The sequence below is a fragment of the Mirounga leonina genome, unplaced genomic scaffold (genome assembly GCF_011800145.1).
Source record: "Mirounga leonina isolate KUSES-001 unplaced genomic scaffold, KU_Mleo_1.0 Mir_126, whole genome shotgun sequence".
Classification (NCBI taxonomy): domain Eukaryota; kingdom Metazoa; phylum Chordata; class Mammalia; order Carnivora; family Phocidae; genus Mirounga; species Mirounga leonina.
The window spans coordinates 2,799,319-2,806,933 of NW_023270314.1; positions in this window are offsets into that span (position 1 = coordinate 2,799,319).

Below are 7,615 nucleotides of genomic sequence, written 5' to 3' on the forward strand. Positions count from 1 at the left end.
TTTTATAAGTGTTATCTCTTTATTCTTCCCAATTATTCAGTAATAGAGATACTCTTAATCTCTACTCATAGATAAAGAAACTGAGGACAGCCCATTTACTCAACACTATGCTATAAAGCCAAGATTAATGTATCATATTCTTGCCATGAAAAAAAGTCACAAACTCCCACCCTCTAGTCTCACTCCCCAGCATTCATTATTTGTGGTAAATTAATAGCCCCAGTCCTTCATAACCCTGCTCCCACCCCACATCCACAGTCTTTGCCATATAACTTCACAGTTCCTTTCATTAGAGAGGGGGAATATACCCTGATTCTGCACCTTGGATTCAGCCCTTTGACTTTACCAGTGGAATATTAGCAACGTGACATAACCAAAATCTTGGAAAGAGCTTGCACAATTGGGCTTGCCCACTTGCTCCTCTGAGAACATACCCAAGTTGGCCCAGTGGTACCAGAAGTAGAATGAGAGACACAGAGAGCAAATTCAAATCAAAGCAAGCCCAGCCTAGATCAGCTGACTTTCAGACCCATGAGTAAGCCCAAATAATCCCAAAAGAGACATCTGCCAAATCAGGCGAGAGCAGCCAATCCTCAGCTAACTTGCAGATCTTCAGAATACATGATTACTGTTAAAAAAAAAAAAAAAAAAAGCAACAACAACAAAAACTCTGATTTCAAAATGCCCACTTTTCTACTATACCACACTATTCTTAGGCCGGATATTAACTTCATCCTATGCTCTCAGAAACATTGATCTCTTGAAACTCATTCTCTATTGTTTAAAAGACAACAACAACAACACTAAACTTCTTTTACAAGGGTCTCCAAAGTCTCTAAGTTATAACGTTTTATGATTTTATGTCAATTTTTATAGGGGATTCTATCATTCCATCTTTTCCTCTTCTTTTTCTTCTCCCCAAATTATAATGCAATGATGTAGAATAGAATGTCATTTGTTCATTAGTTTATTCATTCATTTGACAAACTTACTATATGTTGAACATAAGACAAAGTCCTGTCGTCATAAACATATAGTTAAGTAAATAAAAATTAACTAGAACAAATATTTAACTAAAATAAAAGTAACTTTCTTAAAAATTTTTTCATAATGAAAGTATAGCTTTTACTCATAGGGAGGCAATTAGGATGTATTCAGGCTCTAATTTTTTGGAAAGAGTATCTTTATTTTAAGAAGGGACACATGCACCCAATGTTCATAGCAGCAATGTCCACAATAGCCAAACTGTGGAACCAAGATGCCTTTCAACAGACGAATGGATAAAGAAGATGTTGTCCATGGGGCTCCTGGGTGGCTCAGTCGTTAAGGGTCTGCCTTTGGCTCAGGTCATGATCCCAGGGTCCTGGGATGGAGCCCCACATCGGGTTTCCTGCTGCGCGGGAAGCCTGCTTCTCTCTCTCCCACTCCCCCTGCTTGTGTGCCCTCTCTCACTGTGTCTCTCTCTGTCAAACAAACAAATAAAATCTTTAAAAAAAAAAGATGTTGTCCATATATACAATGGAATATTACTCAGCCATCAGAAAGGATGAATACCTACCGTTTGCATCGACCATAGGTGGAACTGAAGGGGATTATGCTAAGTGAAATAAGTCAAGCAGAGAAAGACAATTATCATATGGTTTCACTCATATGTGGAACATAAGGAATAGTGTGGAGGACCACAGGGGAAGGGAGGGAAAACTGAATGGGAAAAAATCAGAGAGAGAGACAAACCATGAAAGACTCTGGACTCCGGGAACCAAACTGAGGGTTATAAAAGGGAATGGGGTGGGGGGTTGGGGTAACCAGGTGATGGGTATTAAGGAGGGCACATGTTGGGATGAGCACTGGGTGTTATACACAACTAATGAATTGTTGAACACTACAACAAAAACTATGATGTACTACATGTTGGCTAACCGAACATAATATAAATAAATAAATATTAATTAAAATTTTAAAAAAGAATATATTTCAGAAGTAAAGAGGACTCAGTGAAAAATTATCATTTCTCAATTGATCATCAATTTTCCTCTTTGAAAGAGGTATCTATGGCAGCCTATCACCCAGGAGGTCCATCCATCTGCACAGCAACTAACTCTTAGTCCAGTTCTCAAGACATCCTACAACCTTTCCTTGTGTTGTAATGGGGCCTGCGGATGCATGAGTCTCAGGGACACACTTATGATGAGGTGTTAAATCACATTCCCCCCCAAAAAGTTACATTAGATTCCTAGATCCCAGACCCCAGAATTTGACATTATTTGAAGATAGGATCTTTAAGAGGTAATCAAGTTAAAATGAGATCATAAGGATGGGCTCTACTCCAATATGATAGATATCCTTATAAAAGGGGAAATTTGGACACAGAGGCAGACATACATAGAGGGAAGACAATGTGAAGAGACATGGGGAGACAGTCATCCTCAAGGCAAGGAGACAGGCCTGGAACAAATCCTTCCCTCACAGACTTCACAAGGAACCAACCCTGCTGACCTTGATTTTGGACTTCTAGCCTGCAAAACTGTTGTTTACATTTCTGTTGTTTAAGCCCCTCAGTTTGTGACATTTTGTCACAAATTGGCAGCTCTGGCAAATGAATACAGGTGTCTTTGTGTACACTGACCACAACAAATCCCACTCTAGTCATAAGGAGACCCCCTTAATAAAAAGGAACTGGGGGGGTGCCTGGGTGGCTCAGTTGGTTGGGCGACTGCCTTCGGCTCAGGTCATGATCCTGGAGTCCCAGGATCGAGTCCCGCATCGGGCTCCCTGCTCGGCGGGGAGTCTGCTTCTCCCTCTGACCCTCCTCCCTTTCGTGCTCTCTCTCATTCTCTCTCTCACAAATAAATAAAAAAAATAAATAAAATAAATAAAAAATAAATAAAAAAGGAACTGGGTACGCAAACAATGAATCATGGAACACTACATCAAAAACTAATGATGTAATGTATGGTGATTAACATAACATAATAAAAAAAAGGAACTGGTTGTAAATTTGAACACTGTGTTTGCCTTTAAGCAGGATGCTTTATCATTAGAGAAATGCATCTGTTTCTATGACACTGTAGTTTCAGTGGTACTTAAAGCAGTGATAAAAATACAACTGTGATTTTGTGATTGACAATTTAAAAAGGAAGGGGATAAATGTCTATTTAATAAACTATTTTTTGCAGAATAGGAATTTTCATATCACCTTAGAGTGGTAATTCTAAATTCACCATAAGTCAAAACCCTAAAAATCACTTAGAATTTCCTTTTTGTAATTGTGTACTCATTGAATTTGTAATTCTGGAACTGTAGCACATGTGCTGGGAAAGTGAATTATTAATATGAACATAAGAATTTCTGGTTTTAAAAGGATATTTATTTAAATTCAAGCATTGGCAAGTCTTTTGTTCTGAAGAGCTTTACCAAAGCAAATCCATCAGTTCTGAAGTCAGATTTCTATATGTAAATTTCAAATGAACAGACTTGAAATTACTTTTCTCACAATCTCATGAATCCATAAAAGACTATAGCAAAGTTGATAGTTACTTGCTATCTTCACAAACATTCCATCATTTCCACATGGCTTTAATATTTGAATCTGGCAATATGTCGTGACTTAAACATACCATCTTCCCCCCAAACTAGCTCCTCCTCCTGTCTCGCGTATTTCTGCTAATGATAGCACTGTTCTTTTAATTGCCCAGGCAAGAACTTAATTATTCTAGATTCGCTTCTGTATTAGTCAGGGATCACCATGGAAACCAAGCCAACAGGATATATATTGATACATAGAAAGAGACATTATAAGGGATGAATTCACACAATTGCAGAGGCGGAGAAGTCCCACAATCAGCCGTCTGTGGTGATCCAGGACAGCCCATCTTGTAGTTCCAGTCCGAAGTTCTGAGACCCAAGGGAGCAGGTAAGCCCTAGTCCAAGGCTGAAGGCCTGAGGACCGGGAGCGCCAGCGTGCAAGGGCAGGAGAAGATGGATATTCCAGCTCAAGCAGAGGGCAAATTTGCGCTTCCTCAGCTTTTTTGTTCTATTCAAGCCCTCAGTGGATTGATTGGATGGTGCCCACCCACAATGGTGAGGGAGATCTTCCATACTCCATCTATTGATTCAAATGCAAATCTCTTCCAGAAACAGACACACCCAGAAATAATGTTTTACCAGCTATCTAGGCATCCCAGAGCCCAGTTAAGTTGACACATAAAATTAACCATCACACTTTCCTCTTCTTCCATACCGGTCAAGGCCTACAGATTCTATATTTGTACTTTGCTTTGCATGCCACTGCACTGCATGCCCCGTTTTCCCTGGGGATACGTTCCAAAACCATACTGGATGCCTGACCCTGGGAATAGGACCTAATCCTATATATACTCTGTTTGTTCCTCTACATACATAACTATGATAAAGTTGAATTTATAAATTAGGCACAGTAAGAGATTCACAACAATCACAATAAAATAGAATAATTATAACAATATAGTGTAATAAAAGTTATGTGAATGTGGTGTCTCAAAACACCTCATTGTATTGTACTCACCCTTCTACTGATGATGATGTGAGAGGATAAAATGCCTACGTGATGAGACAAATCGAGGTGAGTGACGTGGGCATTGTGACATCGTGCTGGGCTACTGTTGACCTTCCTATGATTCACCAGAAGGAGACTCATCTGCTTCCAGACCGCTGTTGACTGTGGGTAACTGACACTGCAGATAAGGGGGGGGGCTTACTGTACCTCCCTTCAATTGCATTTGCTCACCCTATCAAAGCACCTATTGAATGTATCTGCACCTATAAAAGTTTTTGTCTTTATGCAAGCCTATCTAGTTTAATGTTCCTTCAAGCACAATGTTATTTAAGTTACTCTTCTGCGCAAAATTCAAGGGTTCTCCATATCTTAACCAAAAAATTCCAACATCTTAAGATTTTTTTATGATTTGTATCCAACTTACTCTCTCTTCACTTCCTCCTACTCCTACTTACCATTTTCCACATTCTCCTCATTTTTCCCTTTTTCCATACTTTGTTCCAAAACTTTTTTTTTACTCAATATTCCCTTATCTACCAATTCAACAGGGCCCATTTCGAAGATAATGTTTTCCTTTTCTTAAATTTTATGCAGACACATGCTCCCCTGTTCTACATGCTTGGGTCCAATGGATTTCTGAACACGGAATCTTTTGGAGTTTATACGAAGAGTGCACCTTCCATTTGTTATGTAACATTCCAGTAGAGCCTGATCAGTCTCTTGAGATCAAACACATCAATTTTTATGCATTAAAACATAAATAAAAGCATACTGAATGGGATAAATAAATACTCTGGGTAGCATTGTGTCAATTCAAGTCAGAACTTGCAATTAAATGAGTTTGCCACAAACTTATTTTTTAAAAACTCAAGTTTTCAGAGCTTTACAGATTTTAGAATTGTGGATAAGGGTTTGTGGGGTTGGAGTTTTTCTCAAACTTAAAATGCTTCAAGATTTACTGATTTCTACTTGGTTTGTATTTGTTTATACCCATATACAAGGAGAATTTATAATTGACCAGGTACTATACTAAATATTTCATACATGTGCATCAATAAGGAGCCTACTGGGAAAACAGAAACCATTTCAAGAATTTACAACAGAGGGGGCGCCTGGGTGGCTCAGTCGGTTGAGGGTCTGCCTTCAGCTCAGGTCATGATCTCAGAGTCCTGGGATCGAGCCCCAAATCGGGCTCCCTCCTCAATGGGGAACCTGCTTCTCCCCCTCCCTCTGCCCTGCTCATGCTCTCTGTCTCTCTCTCTCTCTCTCAAATAAATAAATAAGTAGAATTTACAACAGAGAAACCAATTTGGGGAATTTGGTCACACAAATGGCTAAAGGAACTGAGAGCCAAAAAAGGAAGAATGAGGTAAGCCAGACAGCAGCAAGAGCAGGAAGTCATTGTCACCCTTAGGATGGAGAGACAAAGGAGGAGGCAATGTTACAGGAGCCCAGGGGTTGAAGACACCTGAAGGAAGCAGGAAGCAAGGTGACTGTCCAGCAGGAGCGACTATTATGAAAGAGATGCAGCTGCTGCCCAAGGATATCCCCAAGCAGAGAGGAAAGGAGAAAGATGCCTTGGCTTGTCTTTTCTTTCCACACCTCAATCTTCCACCAGCCAGAAGCCTGGTGACACAAGGGCCTGGAGGAGTCAGCCCTTCTGTGATACAAGGTAGAGCTGGGGAAGGGCAAGGAATGGACCTGAACACAAACAATCCCAAAGCAGCCTGATATATGTTCCTTTGACTCTTAACACCCTACAAGGAAGGCACTATTATTATCTTTTACAAATAAAGAAACTGAGATACAAAGGGGTTAAGAACATGCAGACCTAGTTGGCAGTGGAACCACAATGCCAACCCAATTCTATACCTAGAGCCTATCCTCTTAAACATCGAGATGTCCTGGAACTTAGTAGATGCTCAAGATATTTCTTTATTGAGCATTTCCTAGGTAGAGCCCAGAGATACAAATACGAATGAAAGCCTAAAGTCAGAACACTATTGAACTCAACACTATTCAGTTCAATCAACATTTCAGGCAGCAGGAAAAAATAACTTCATAATTTTGATAAGAGTTCTAATTAATAGCATATTCAAAAACTCCATATTTGTGCTACATTTAGACGTAATGTCAACTTTTTATTTCATGTGAGAAAAATTGCCAGGTAAGTAGTGGCAACTGCTGAGGAGCATATTAATTTTGCAGTCAAAAACCAGCAATAGTTTATGGATATATACAAGAAAAACCTTATCTATTTACTGCCTATAAAATGCAAGTCTCTGAATAAGATTTGGGAAGGTCAAACAAGCCCTCCTCTAATCCATTTAGGTCTGACTTCCCTCCCTTTATGATAAAAAGGGGGAAAGAAAGAATACCAATAAGAAAAGGAGCTGAGAGAAAAAATAGGAAAACTTACTTCTGGAGCTAGATAATACTGATAATAAAAAAGATAAAATAGAACAGAACCTTATTACTAACACAACCCACCATTACATGGAGTTTTCTAAAATGAACAGTCAGTCATACCATGTGGTCCTAAAGTTAAAAGATATACAGATATATAGAAAGCCATGGGGCACCTGGATGGCTTAGTCGGTTAAGCATCTGCCTTCCATTCAAGTAATGATCCTGGAGTCCCAGGATCTAGCCCCACATCAAGCTCTCTGCTCTGCGGGGAGTCTGCTTCTCCCTCTGACCCTCCCCCGTCTCGCGCACTCTCTCTCACTCTGTCTCTCAAATAAATAAATAAAATTTTTAAAAAAGAGAGAGAGATGGAGAAAGCCTTTTATGTCTGTTGTTACCCTGGTCCCAGCAACAGTTAGGGGTGCCTAATTCAACTAATACTAAAACGATCCAAATGTACCTCTTTTCTTCCCTCTTCTTCTCTACGGGTCCTCTGTATTCCCCTGGTGTTCAAGTGCCATGGAAAGGTAAAGCAGGGAGCAGAAATCCAGCTTTCCTTTACAAGTCGGTGTTATTTAAAGAGAAGAAAAAAAAAAAAGACATTTGAAATTTCTTAAGTTGCAAAAATACATTGCCTTGATTGTTGCGTTTTTACAACTATCAGCAAAAAAAAAA